Here is a 13,056-nt window from a genome sequence, read left to right as displayed (position 1 = left end):
GAGATAAAAATTTCCATGCTTTGTTTGTGTAATGAGATAAAAACCGAAAAAAAAGTAAGTACCAGCTTTTTGGTTTTAGAAAGCAATGTTCATAAGGAAATTAATAATTACATACTTCATTGAATGCATCATTTATAACTTTTAAAACAGAAAATTATGTGAATTGTTACTTGTAGAGTTAACGTTAAGTAGAGGTTTAAGTAACGTTTAGTAAAGGCGAAAACAAGATCCATTTAAAATTCGTGTTTGTAAATGGAGCTCGCTAATGAATTATAAAAATGTTTAGTATTAAGTTGAAGATTTCTGTAAAGGTTTTGTTTTAGTTTTAAATAATTCCCTTATTCTTATCCTAATAATTTTAGAATTAATGAATTATCTGAATTTATATTTGGATTGTTAATGTTTAATAAAGGTTTGAATAACGTTTAGGAAAGTCTAAAAAATGATATGATCCATTTTAAATTCGCTTTGAATAACGTTTTACTTTAAAAGGATTTAGTACTAAGTTAAAGATTTCTGTAAAGATTTTGTTTTAAATAATTCTCGTATTGTTATCGTAATAAATTTAAAATGAGTAAATAATCTGAATTGATATTTGTCTTGTTAGCATTTAAAGATTAAAAAGAAATCCATTTTAAAGTCGTTTTCGCAAACTTTTACTCTTAAGGTGTTTAGAACTAAATAGAAGATATCTGTAAATATTTTGTTTTAAATTATTTGCTTGTTATCTGATAATTATGTTTATAAATGCAAAATGTATTTTTTTTCCAATTTCTTCTGATTTTGTGAAAGAGGGTTTTCTTTTAACCTGTAATTCCATGTATATAGTCTAGTTTTTTTTTTGTTAAATTCTTTTTGTTCAAAATTGTTGTTCAATTCTCTTTTTTATTACAGAATACAATTTAATCGGGCTACTAGCTACTCGAGAAGTGATTATGTCTAACCATGTAATTTAAATCAGATTGAATTGAACGCCTGTAAGTGACGTCACGTGTGTATGTCGAATCTAATTGGCTTCTGAAACAACAAATGTCAAGCGTTACCTATGATGACATCACTAGTAGGTATTCAATAGTGATATTTTCCAGTTTCAGGTATTTGCAAACATTATGCTAATTTGTATTATCATTTTCGAATCAATAAAAAGACTCAGCAATTTTTTTTAAGAATTGTTTTTTTTTTTAAATAAATAAATAAAATGTGAAGAATAAAAGAGTGGAATTTAAAGGCAATTTTTTTTCTTTAAGCAATTTTTTGTATAACAGATTTGAAAAACAGTAAGGTTAAACGCTTAAAAAAATGTTTAAACACTTCCTTAAAAACGCTTTTCATGCAAGAATAACCATTTATAGTGATTCTCTTATGGTGTTTGGGGTACTGGTGTAAAAGATATGAGGAAATATATCTTTACAAAATGACAACTTGTCGGAAAGTGCAGAGGTTGAAATGAACTTTACAGTTTCAGGAACTAGTATTCTTAGATTGTATACTTTCTGATTAAGCGTAATAATTATTAGGCTACCCAAGCTTTATATTTAGATCAGTACCCTGCAATGCCATTTATTAATTTATACAATTCCATTTATATATCATGCCGTCGTTTTAATAACATAGATCAGATTTCTCAATTGAAACAGAAGTTCATATTTTCGTACAGAGAGTTATTGCTTTGAGATATACTTTTTCCCATTGACTAAGTAGCCTAACCTCTAAATATGCAATATAAAAATTCAATCTATTAGAATAAATTTCAATTTTTGCTAAATGAATTAAAAATCTGTTATATAATTACGCTATTTTATCTGCGAATTAATTTTTTCATTATACTATTTCTTTAGGGAATCGGGGTGCTGATTTGAAAGATATGAGAAAATGCATCTTTAAAAAATGAAAGTGCAGAGGTTGAAATGTCCTGAACTTTACTTAGTAGTTTCAGACCTTACATTCTTAGATTGCATACTTTCTAATGACTCAAAACAAAATTGGTTTTTCAATCCACAAAGTTATATAACTCTGTTAACTGGTGTGTACAAATTTCTCCCATCTTGAATCACTCTAAAATTTTAATAATCACAAAATCATTTGATTAACGACTTATTAAATATGACTGTATCTAATGGTGGTGTTTTAAATTTACTTTTCCATAACATTTTGAAATTGACGAAAAAAAAATCACGAATCTTGAACTGTATAAATATTATCTTTTTTTTCTTCTGACTTTAGGCTTATCAAAGAGAATTAACATGCCCTGGTATGTAAACGACGTAAGATATCTTACGGATTTCAGCAAATATTATTTAAAGAGCGATGTACAAAAGGTTTTCTTATTTGCATTCATTTATCAGTTTGGGAATTATTGAATACTTAACTGGGCAAACATTCCCTTTTCAGTCGTATCGTCTGATTAAATATTGTGCAATATATGTTTGTTAAAGAGACGAGGCAAAAACATGAGGAATAATTCGCATGTCACATGCGTATATGAATATAATGAATATTAGTAAGCGATGAAAAATAATTATCCAGGAAATTGCTTTGTCGTTTGACAAAGATTTTGAACTCTTTAATACTAAAAAATGTTTTCTACAATTTTTCTTGCATTTTTTCCCGTTTTGCTTGGTTAAAAATATTATTCCTTTTTAATTCTATTCCATTCCCCTATACTCTTGTTAGGAACAAATTCCCTTTAAATTTAAGGGATTTTACTTCAGTTGTTTTAAAAATGGACTAGAAATTACTAAACAGCACAATTAAAAACTTAATTTCGACTTAAGTCTTTAACTATTCTCTTAACTACATTTTGGTTACAACTGCGTGCATTGATTCTTTTCAACTAAGTGGGAAAGCTGTATAAATTTAGAATTAATTCAACAAATTTTGCTGTATTTCGTCACAATTACTGATACTGTGTTTTTTTCTAATAGAAGGGAGTTGGCCATATAAAATTACATAAAACTTGTCGCACTGTACCTAAATTTTTGGAATGCTGCACATAAATTAGCCCAATTTAAAATAATTAGAAAACACAATTAATAAATACAAATAAATTAAAAAGCGTATAATGGATTTGAATTCTTGAAATCAGTACAAAAAGAATGCACATTAACCAATGCATTACTCCATTGCGCAAAATGTATTGAAATAAAATAAAAAATTTCGCAGAAGTTTTAAAATGCACTGAGAGCGCAGTCGAGTCCAACAGATATTTTTGTCAAAGATTTAATTAAAAATTTCTTCAAAAATCACGTGATTCCGTTTTGAAATTATCGTCGAAAGTAACAAAAAATAGCTCAAAGCTAAATCGTCAAAAAGGAGAATTTTAATTCAGAGAATGCATCGTTTCCATCATTGACTTTTGAACAATTTGTTAAGACATTCTAAAGAATACCTAATTTGTGATACTTAAGTTTTAGGTAATTCAGTGAAAAATCAGTTTTCAATAATATTTGAAATATTTAATTATAACTGCTTTAATTAAACTAAAAATATTTAATTGATTCTTAACTTTTGATTATGTTGAAGCTTATTTGATATAGACTTAAATTCTAACGGAATGGAAAATGGCGGAAGATATCAAATATAAAAAATCAAGTATAAAAATAAAATGCAAGATTATATAAAAAAGAAGAAGTTTTACTTGTTTTAGGGTAAATTTTTTTTTATTATACTAAATCAGGCCATATCAGTATGAGAAAAATTAGATGAGTTCTTATTTTTTTACTACCGTTTCTACATAGCTATCTTGCACAAAATCAATTCTTCTGCTTTATGACGAATTTTTCAATTCTTCTGTACGATAGAACAATATTTTTACAAGTTTTTTCGTGAGCAAATATATAATGGCACAATCTTATAAAAGTCTAATAAAAAAGTTTTATGATTCAATTAAACTAACGATGAGCCTTCTTTGTTTAACCGAAGGGAAGTTTTGCATATTTGAAAATAATTTCCTTATTTAATCTTATAGAAATGCAGCGAAAGTATTTTATACCTCATGAATTCATTCGTTATGTAGCTTAATTTATTTCAGGTAACATATAAATTATAATCTTTGTTGACTGGATTGATATGAATATATCAATTAGTTATTTAATTATGTGCTAAGAAAAAATGTGCTTTTATCTTTTTTAGTATTCGATATGATTAAAAACAATGCTCCCGCATTTTAAAGAATTGAAATTAAGCAAGAATAAGAGAGAAGATGTTCTTAAATTCAATTAAAAATTAAAAAAAAGAAATGATAAACTCTTATTATTTAAATAGTAATTAACATCGCCGAAGAACGTTGTATATGTTAGACGGAAAAACGTTACGTTTTTCTCGCATTCAAAGCGTTGCTCGTTTTTTCGCGCAATCGAGCACTAAAGTACTAACATTTAAATACTTTTTCCTGACTGAAAGATACTTGAAATTTTTTTTTCTCTTTGATAAGGCCTTAATACATTTTACAAAAATGCTTATAATTGAAAATTAGAAAATGATTTTCAAAATTGTTCTTTGTAAAATTATGTTCTAAAAATATTTGTTTTCCTTTATTATCGATTTAAAATGTTATTTGAGAACTGAATAAGGCATATCAAAGAACATTTTGGTCTACAAATGTTTTGACAGCGATGAAATGTAAGTCTAAAAATATTATCTATATTAATTTGAATACAAATTTTTCTCATGCTTAACAATCTTAAGCATTATTAGATTTAAAAATCTACTATTTTTTAAAAACAAAATTAGACTTTTCGTAGCCTTTTTAGTACATAAGCATTATCATATAGTCTTACATTGAAAGTTGTTTCAAATTTAAAAATATAATTTCAATTTATTTTTCAAATGAAAATTAGATTTCACCTACCGACAAAAAAATAGGTTTAAAAATAAAACAAACATTTCACGAACTACTTACATTAATTAGGATTTAACGTATTTGAGATTTTCAACAGTCCCAACCTAAATATAAACAAAACATATGTTGCCTAGCAGAAAAATCATTGCATAATTTACTTAGCAACTGGCATTTCGCATTGTGTTGTCATAAAATATTTTTGAAATGCATTGCATGACAGATGACTATGAATGTAATTTGTTATAAGAAAAATTAGACAGAATTTATTTTTATTTATTTGCTGTTATTATTTATTTGTCTGGAATTCTAATTTCAAAACCAATCTTTGTCTTAATAGTTGAAAAGAGAAATTGCATGCTATGTTTGAAATTATATTTTCTATTTAAGTTTTCTGTAAATAGAATTTCGACTCGTTACTACTAAATGCTCAAACTTTCAAAATCATTAGTCGAATTATACCATTAATACTTTTGTTGTTTGAAAAATTGATAAATTATTGATAATTAACTTATAATGATTAATTAATTAATTAATTGAAAATTCTTGAAGTATATCACTGTGATTTCTTTAAAAAAAGACTGTTTCTTTAAATTAATTATTTTTTTAATTGTTAAATAAAATTAAATAGTCTGTAAAATGAATAGAACATAAAAGCACTCATAGAAGAGACTGTAAGATTTCTCTTCGGAGAAATCGCGAAATATAAGACTTGATTATTCTATTATTTTTTTTCGGTGACAGCTTTACGGTATATGGTCACTGATTGGTCTAAAGTCATTGATATAGTTTCTATTCAATATAAGACTTTTTTTAAATATATTATTAACAACTACCTGATTATTAAACAATGTCATAAAAGCAAGGATTTAGCTTTTAGTTCGTTGAACACAATAACTGAACAACTAAGTTCATCGGAAGAAACTTTAAATATATATAGTACGAGAATATATAGCACGAGTATATATAGTACGTGTATATATAGTACTTTATGATATATATAGTACTTTATTATATATAGTACTTTATATACAGTACGAGTATGCTGTTAAATATAAATTAGGTGAAATAAATGAAATCGGGTGAACCGTAAGTAAACTATGCGTGTGGAAAGCACTATTTTTTTTGTTTCTTTCCACCGTGAAAACTGTGTTGTATTTATTATCTCGTTTCTAGTTTAATTTTTCAAAAATTAACATGGTTGTCACCTTATGCAAATTTAAACCACTCATTTGGTAATGCTCTGTGTCTTTTTATCTCAAAACATATTACCATCGTTCCTTGACCACAACTAGCAGAATTTTGTACCACCCTTTTTCCACCAAATGGAGTTTATCGTCAATCTAAATGGTGACTACTTTCCAACAATAAAAATTTGGTGAGCACAAAATTTAATTACAGCTCCAACTATGAGATCAATACAAGTAAAATAATTTGTTTTGTAACAATAACACACGAGTTGTTTTTTAATAATGGCCAAATTTATCAGATTTTCATCATCGAACAAAATTTTGAATATTTTTTAGATCGATACAAGCAAACAAACTTAAAAATTAAAAAAAAGTAAAAAAAAAAAAAAAAAACGGAATGAAATAAAATGAATCGGTTAAAAACTACCTTTCTAAGTGGATTAAAAAGAAGAAAATTATTTTATTTTTGCCGGAGGAAGTGTAAAAAATGTAATGCTTATCTTTTTCATTTTAAACTTCTGTGAAATTCATTCCCACATCTTACGAAAGTAACGCATTCTTACGTTTTCCACTTTAGCTGTGAATTGAGTATTATCGCCTTTTTAATGTACGTAAAAAAGTTTTCTTTGTTTTATTATTTTGTAAAACCTGAAAAACGACTATTACAATACATTCTAAATATAGCTAGAATAAGTCTTATATATACATCATTATTCTTTTTCTGGAGGATAAACTAATATTTCTATTGGAATTCAGCAGATTTTTTTTCTTATTCCAAACAATCAATAAATTTTAATTACTGCTCTGAGTATGAAATCAATATGGGTTAACGAAGCTGTTTTCAAACACCAACACAAAAGTTGTTTTTTTAATGCTGCTCAAGTTTATGAAAATTTTATTACCAACAAAAATTTGGACTATTTTTAAGCAGACTCAAAATTTGAAAAAAGAAGAAGTACAGAATTAAATACAATGAAACTCTTAAAAACTACTTTTTTAAGTAGACTAAAAAAAAGAAAATAATTTTATTTTTGCCTGATCAAAAATGTAAATGTTGAGCTTATGTTTTTCATTATAAACTTCTGCCGAAAGTTCTTCCCATATCTTGTGAAAGGGACGTGTTCTTACGTTTTTCCTTTAAGCTCTAGTATATAAGACATGTTAACTCGACTCTATGTCGGGGTACCTTTTCATAGATGAAATTTGACATGGTCTGTAACTACTCTCTCCACATTGGTTACCTCCGGACGTGATGTGAACACGCATACCTTGGCAGTAACGCCCACTTCGATATGAATACGCCTACATTGACATTAACGTCTACTTCGATGGATGGTCCACATTGAACAGTTGATTTGCTACTTGTGACTGTGGCATTATCCACCTCCTCGCACTGTTGCTACTCAGTCTCTTCTCGATCACGCACAACGTCGGCTTGCATACTTGTGATTACTCGACTGCTAACGGCAACACAGGAGCGACTACAACCGTGAAGTTAATACACCTCTCACTTTCAGCACTAAAAAAAAAAATACGGTGATCTTAATACAGCTCTCCCGGCTTCGCACAAAAACAGCAATGAATCAACTAGTGGCATCCATTCATCGAATTCTATCATAGCTATAATTCTGGTGGGGGAGTACTGTAGCGTATCTACCACTACAAAATTACAACTACAATTCACTAGTATATAAGACATGTTAACTCGACTCTATGTCGGGGTACCTTTTCATAGATGAAAGTTGACATGGTCTGTAACTACTCTCCCCACAGTAAGAATTTGTTTTAATTTCGACATTACTTTTCATTTCTATAGTGGGTAGATTGAGAAGAAAAACTAATTATTCCAAATGGAATTCAGCAGTTTTTCTTCTGATTTCGTACAACAATGACTATTACGAGAAACAATGACTATTACGGGAGATTCTAACTATTGCAAAAATAGTTTTATTTTATACATTAACTTTCTTTTCTATAGTGGGTGGAGTGAGAAGAAAAACTAATTATCCCAATTGGAATTCAGCAGTTTTTTTCTGATTTCGTAAAACAATGACTATTACGAGAAACAATGACTTTTACTATAGAGATTCTAACTACTGCAAAAATAGTTTTATTTTATACATTAACCTTTTTTTCTATAGTGGGTGGAGTGAGAAGAAAAACTAATTATCCCAAATGGAATTCAACAATTTTTTTTCTTAATGACTTTTACGACAGATTCTAACAATTGCAAGAATAGTTTTAATTTAGACATTAACTTTCATTTCTATAGTGGGTAGATTAAGAAGAAAAACTAATTATCCAAAATGGAATTCAGCAGTTTTTTTTTCTGATTTCGTACAATAATGACTATTCCGAGAAATAATGACTATTACGGGAGATTTTAACTATTGCAAAAATAGTTTTAATTTCGACATTAACTTTCTTTTCTATAGTGGGTAGATTGAGAAGAAAAACTAATTATTCCAAATGGAATTCAGCAGTTTTTTTTCTGATTTCATACAATCAGTGAATTTTAATTACAGCTCTGAGCATGAGATCAATACAAGTTGACGATGTTGCTTTCCAACAACCAATCACTAGTAATTTTTTAATGCTGCCCAAATTTATTAAAATTTGAAAATCGTAATTTGTAAAACCTTTATTTTATATTTTTGTAGAACATGAAAAATAAAGCTGAAACGAAATTAATTAAGTATAAGAAATAAAGTACTAGAAATTCGCATTGAACTTAGAAATTTTCATTTAGGGGTTAAAAACTATTTCGAACACTAAATAAAAATACCGAAACATATTTAAATATATTGAAATAGGAAACGTATACATGAAAAGTATATTTACTTTAGGGAATTCTTTTTTAAAAATTTATTTTATGTTGTAGAAACGTTTTTTAGGAACAATTTTTTTGGAAAAGCATTAAATATTGCATAGTTTTTGAAATAAATCAAAGCAAGAGTAGTGAAAATGATTTGTAAGAATAAATCAGAGTTATGTATATTCCGCGACATTTTATTATTCGCTCGTTTATCTGTAAATCATTTACACCTATCTTTCAATCACCGTAAGTGACATTGATAAGGTCATTACTCTATGAAATAAAAATGTATTTTTTAGCTTATATTTAGAAAATACAAGGGTTAGAATTTAGAATAATATGAAGGTAATTCTAATAACAAAATTAGGCAACATTAGCTTTATCTTTTTTATGTTTTATGAGCTTTTAAGCGTGTAGTACACAAATAAAGGATGGTTGAAGTTACCAAAATATGGTAAGATTTACCGCATTTCTGGGTCTATGAGAACACCAAAAAGCTCAGTAATTTTTACTATAGCGCTTTGGTAATGACTTAAAAAAACAGCAACAGAATATGGTTTTATAATGTGCAATAAAATTTGATAAATGGGGTAAAATTTAGTAATTTTGTAATAAGATCTTAGTGGCGATGGCAAAAAATGGCAATTTTATCATGGCATATAAACCATTTATTCGGTTAAATTTTTTCTTCGGTTTCGTATATCTTACTAAATGTGTGATAAAAAAGACTATAATTTGGAAAACCAGAACTTCCAGCAAACCGTTATCATATGATAGGAAAAATATTCAAACCGTTTATTTCAAATCACTTTTGTTTCTTCCCATTCACGTCTGACAAGTCTTGAAAACGGTCGCTTGTTTTTGAGAGCTTGAGACATGTCAACTGTTATTTTTTCCTGTTTGTATTTTTTGAAGCTTATGAAGCTTTTAATCAAGTAATACCGCATATATTTTTTAACCAAAATTCTGTCCTTTTTCTTAAAAATTAGAAATGCTATTTTTATACAGTACAGTATGGCTCAAGGTTCAATTTCACATTTTGTTGTAGTAGATTATCACCGCATTATTCTTTAAGTCACCGATATTATAATTCTGCATTTAACTGTTATTTTTTTTGAGAGTGTAGTCAGGATTTTAAAATAATTCAATTTATCTAATTAACAGGGTTTTCTTAAAAGGATTTTTTAAAACAGCTAATAATAATTGTACTTATTTTGTTGAGCATTTCATACAAAAATTCATTGAAAGGAAAATCAACAACAAATTATTACTATTATTAATTAAAATTAATGTTTAAACTAATAAATTAAACATGGATTTTTAGTTGATTAATTGTTGAAAGTTTATATGATTAAAACAAAAATGGCCACTGATTGATCAAAAATTAATCAATCTGCGATGATAATGAGGTATTCTCAATGATTGATATTAACTTTAAGTAAGACAATTTTTATATAAATAAATTATTTCTCCCCCAGTTTTTAGGAATAAGGTATTCCTTCATAAGTCATAATTGAGAATTTGTCTCGATAAAACCAATTGATTTGCAATAAAAATGAGAGACGGGATTCATATATATATATATATATATATATATGAATATATATATATATATATANTGAAACAATAGTCCAACCAAATTTATGTTTTTGAAAAAAAGTAAGTGGTGCATAAATATGAGGCTGGCCTTCAACCAGATGAATCAAATTTATAAACAAAAGAATAATATATTAAAACTTAAACTTGCAAAAATTAAAAGAAGTATATATATATATATATATATATATAGAATAATGGTCATGAATATTAAGGATTTATGAAAACATTAAATCAATGGTAAGGTAAATTTCCTAATTAAAATACGGCAGTTTAAAAATAAAAGATTGTTCTATTTACATGACAATTCGTTGATGCATACGAAATTAAATTCTTGTAAATGCCACTGATAAACAGTTATGAAACAGGCTAGGCAATTTAAATTGCAGTGAGTCATCACGTTTTTAGCTTCTGTTTTGAAATAAGAAATTAATTAATTGGGAACTCATCCAGGAAAATTAAAATAACTTTCAGAATAGAAGGACGAATATTAAAAACCAGAATCGTGAAAGAAGATCTGACAAATGATGTGAAAAAATGGGAATTAAATCTAATTAAAAGCGGAAAGTAGACTCAAATATTGAAAAATGGAAAATGTTGGAGTTATTTTGATTTAGTATTTTAAAATAAGCGTTTATAAGCTACTTATTGACATTAATTTATCGATGACATTATTGACAATATTTGAGGATTGAAGAGTATTTTCTTAAAACAAATGGACATTAATTGCACTATGTACAAAGTTTTAAATACTTTTAAGTGGCAAAATACATACTTTATTTTATGTAGAAAAATACAGAAATTAATTTTTATGTTAATTTTTGCATTTATTTTTTAATTATTTTTCTGTATTTTGCCATCTAAAACTAATTTTTATATCAAATTACAAATTTTGAATGAAATAGGTTAAATAGTTTCTGAGAAATTAAAATTTAAGCAACTGACATCTTTAAAATTTGATTTTTTAGGAACTATTCGACAAATTTCAATCAGTACGTGATTTTTTCTTCATGTATATTTTATGGATTTGAGACAATATAGCGGTAAACCACACTTTTTTCAATTATAATATTTTCATATCAACTTGATGTTGCTTTCAGATAAGTATTTTACAAGTTTCTGAAACTTCTACAATTTAACAGCACTATAACATTTTATAGTTTACATGGAAATCTTGATGTCTCCACCTCCAAAGGAAATAATGGTAAATGTGGCCTCAAATGTTGCCTCAAACATTTTATTTCCATCAAATTCATCTTTAAAGACTAGTTATATCTTTTTTTAAATGCAAATAACATTTTTAATTAGTTAAAAATTAGTAAAATTATAAAAAATCAAAAACCACTTTAGTTATAGAAGAAGTATATTTTCTGAAATGTTTTTTTAAATAATTTTTATATCGGTGAAAAGATGCAAATGCTTATAACAATTTTAACTTTTCTTTAATATTAATTACCTCGGAAGCAACAATCTGTAGAAAATTAATTTACAACTAGTTATTAATTAACTCAATTTATAATCTCTATCAAGTTATTTTTATCAAGTCTTAAATATTTTAATTTTCTAACTACGCAACGAATAAAAAATATATAATTTTTTAAGTATATTTAAAAAACTAATTTTAGACAAAATATTAGACAAAAAATTTTCGATAGAATTTAGGCCAATTTTAGACAAAAATTTTTAGCATATACTTATTTGAATGTAATCTCCCTTTTCTAAAATTTTATTTATTAAGAATCATTTAATAAATTAAAAATTAAAATGCTTTAAAAATTTCATATTGAATTTTTATCACAGAATTTTCCACTCATTTTACGAACATTTGAAGCTAAAATCTAAATAATATCGAATAGTACCTAATTTTATTACTTTGCTATATTTACAAAGTTGCTATTTTTTCATTATTCTCGTTTTATAGTGCTCAAAAATACTCAACCTTGTGATTAGATTTAGACATATTATAAATATTTGAATATTTTACAAAAGCATATCGAAGCTTATATGGCAGAAAAAGCCTAAAATTGCAATTATTTATTTTTATTTTAGCTGTGAAATATAAAATTATAGTTTAATTAACTAATCCGTAGTCTATTCCTAAGACACAAGCATATAGAAAACATTCATGCTAAATTTCAAATAATTCGAACTAAAGTATTTTGACATATTGCATTTAAAATAAAGAAAAATAACCAAAAAATTTGTTTTAATGAAATTGGCAAAAAAGGCGCAATTATCAAAGTAATAAATAAAATAAAGGATTTTTTAAAAACAAAAATCATCATAACTTCTGTTCGGTTTGACGTAGAAAGAAAACTCTTGCGGTTTTAGAAAAATAAAAGTTCAAATTTTTATTTCATATAAAAAACAAAAAAATGATTTTTAGTAAAAATTTCAGCATTTAAAATGAAGAAAAATAACCAAAAATTTAGTTTTAATGAAATTGGCAAAAAAGGCGCAATTATCAAAGTGATAAATAAAATAAAGGATTTTTGAAAAAAAACAAAATCACCATAACTTCTGTTCGGTTTGACGTAGAAAGAAACCTCTAGCGGTTTTAGAAAAATAAAAGTTGAAATTTTTATTTTATATAAAAAAAAACACAAAAAATGATTTTC

The 13,056-nt window shown here is 26.4% G+C and overlaps 1 protein-coding gene and 1 long non-coding RNA gene across 3 annotated transcripts in view; one reads left to right on the top strand and one right to left on the bottom strand.

The window, feature by feature from the left end:
* The window catches only part of LOC122270822 (uncharacterized), a 28,988-nt gene that overhangs the window by 8,653 nt on the left and 7,279 nt on the right, over window positions 1-13,056 (top strand). Inside the window, exons 3-4 of one of the 2 annotated variants that reach the window (XR_011638076.1) lie at window positions 895-1,060; window positions 1,839-1,978. This is a non-coding gene — a long non-coding RNA (uncharacterized lncRNA). Of the gene's footprint in view, window positions 1-894; window positions 1,061-1,838; window positions 1,979-13,056 lie in introns of those variants that run through there. The other variant, XR_011638075.1, reaches the window with a different exon arrangement.
* The window catches only part of LOC107456199 (uncharacterized), a 64,982-nt gene that overhangs the window by 51,209 nt on the left and 717 nt on the right, over window positions 1-13,056 (bottom strand). The window lies entirely within an intron of this gene.

The sequence above is a fragment of the Parasteatoda tepidariorum genome, chromosome 10, assembly GCF_043381705.1.
Source record: "Parasteatoda tepidariorum isolate YZ-2023 chromosome 10, CAS_Ptep_4.0, whole genome shotgun sequence".
Classification (NCBI taxonomy): Eukaryota; Metazoa; Arthropoda; class Arachnida; order Araneae; family Theridiidae; genus Parasteatoda; species Parasteatoda tepidariorum.
This window is presented reverse-complemented; position numbering and strand designations above follow the sequence as displayed.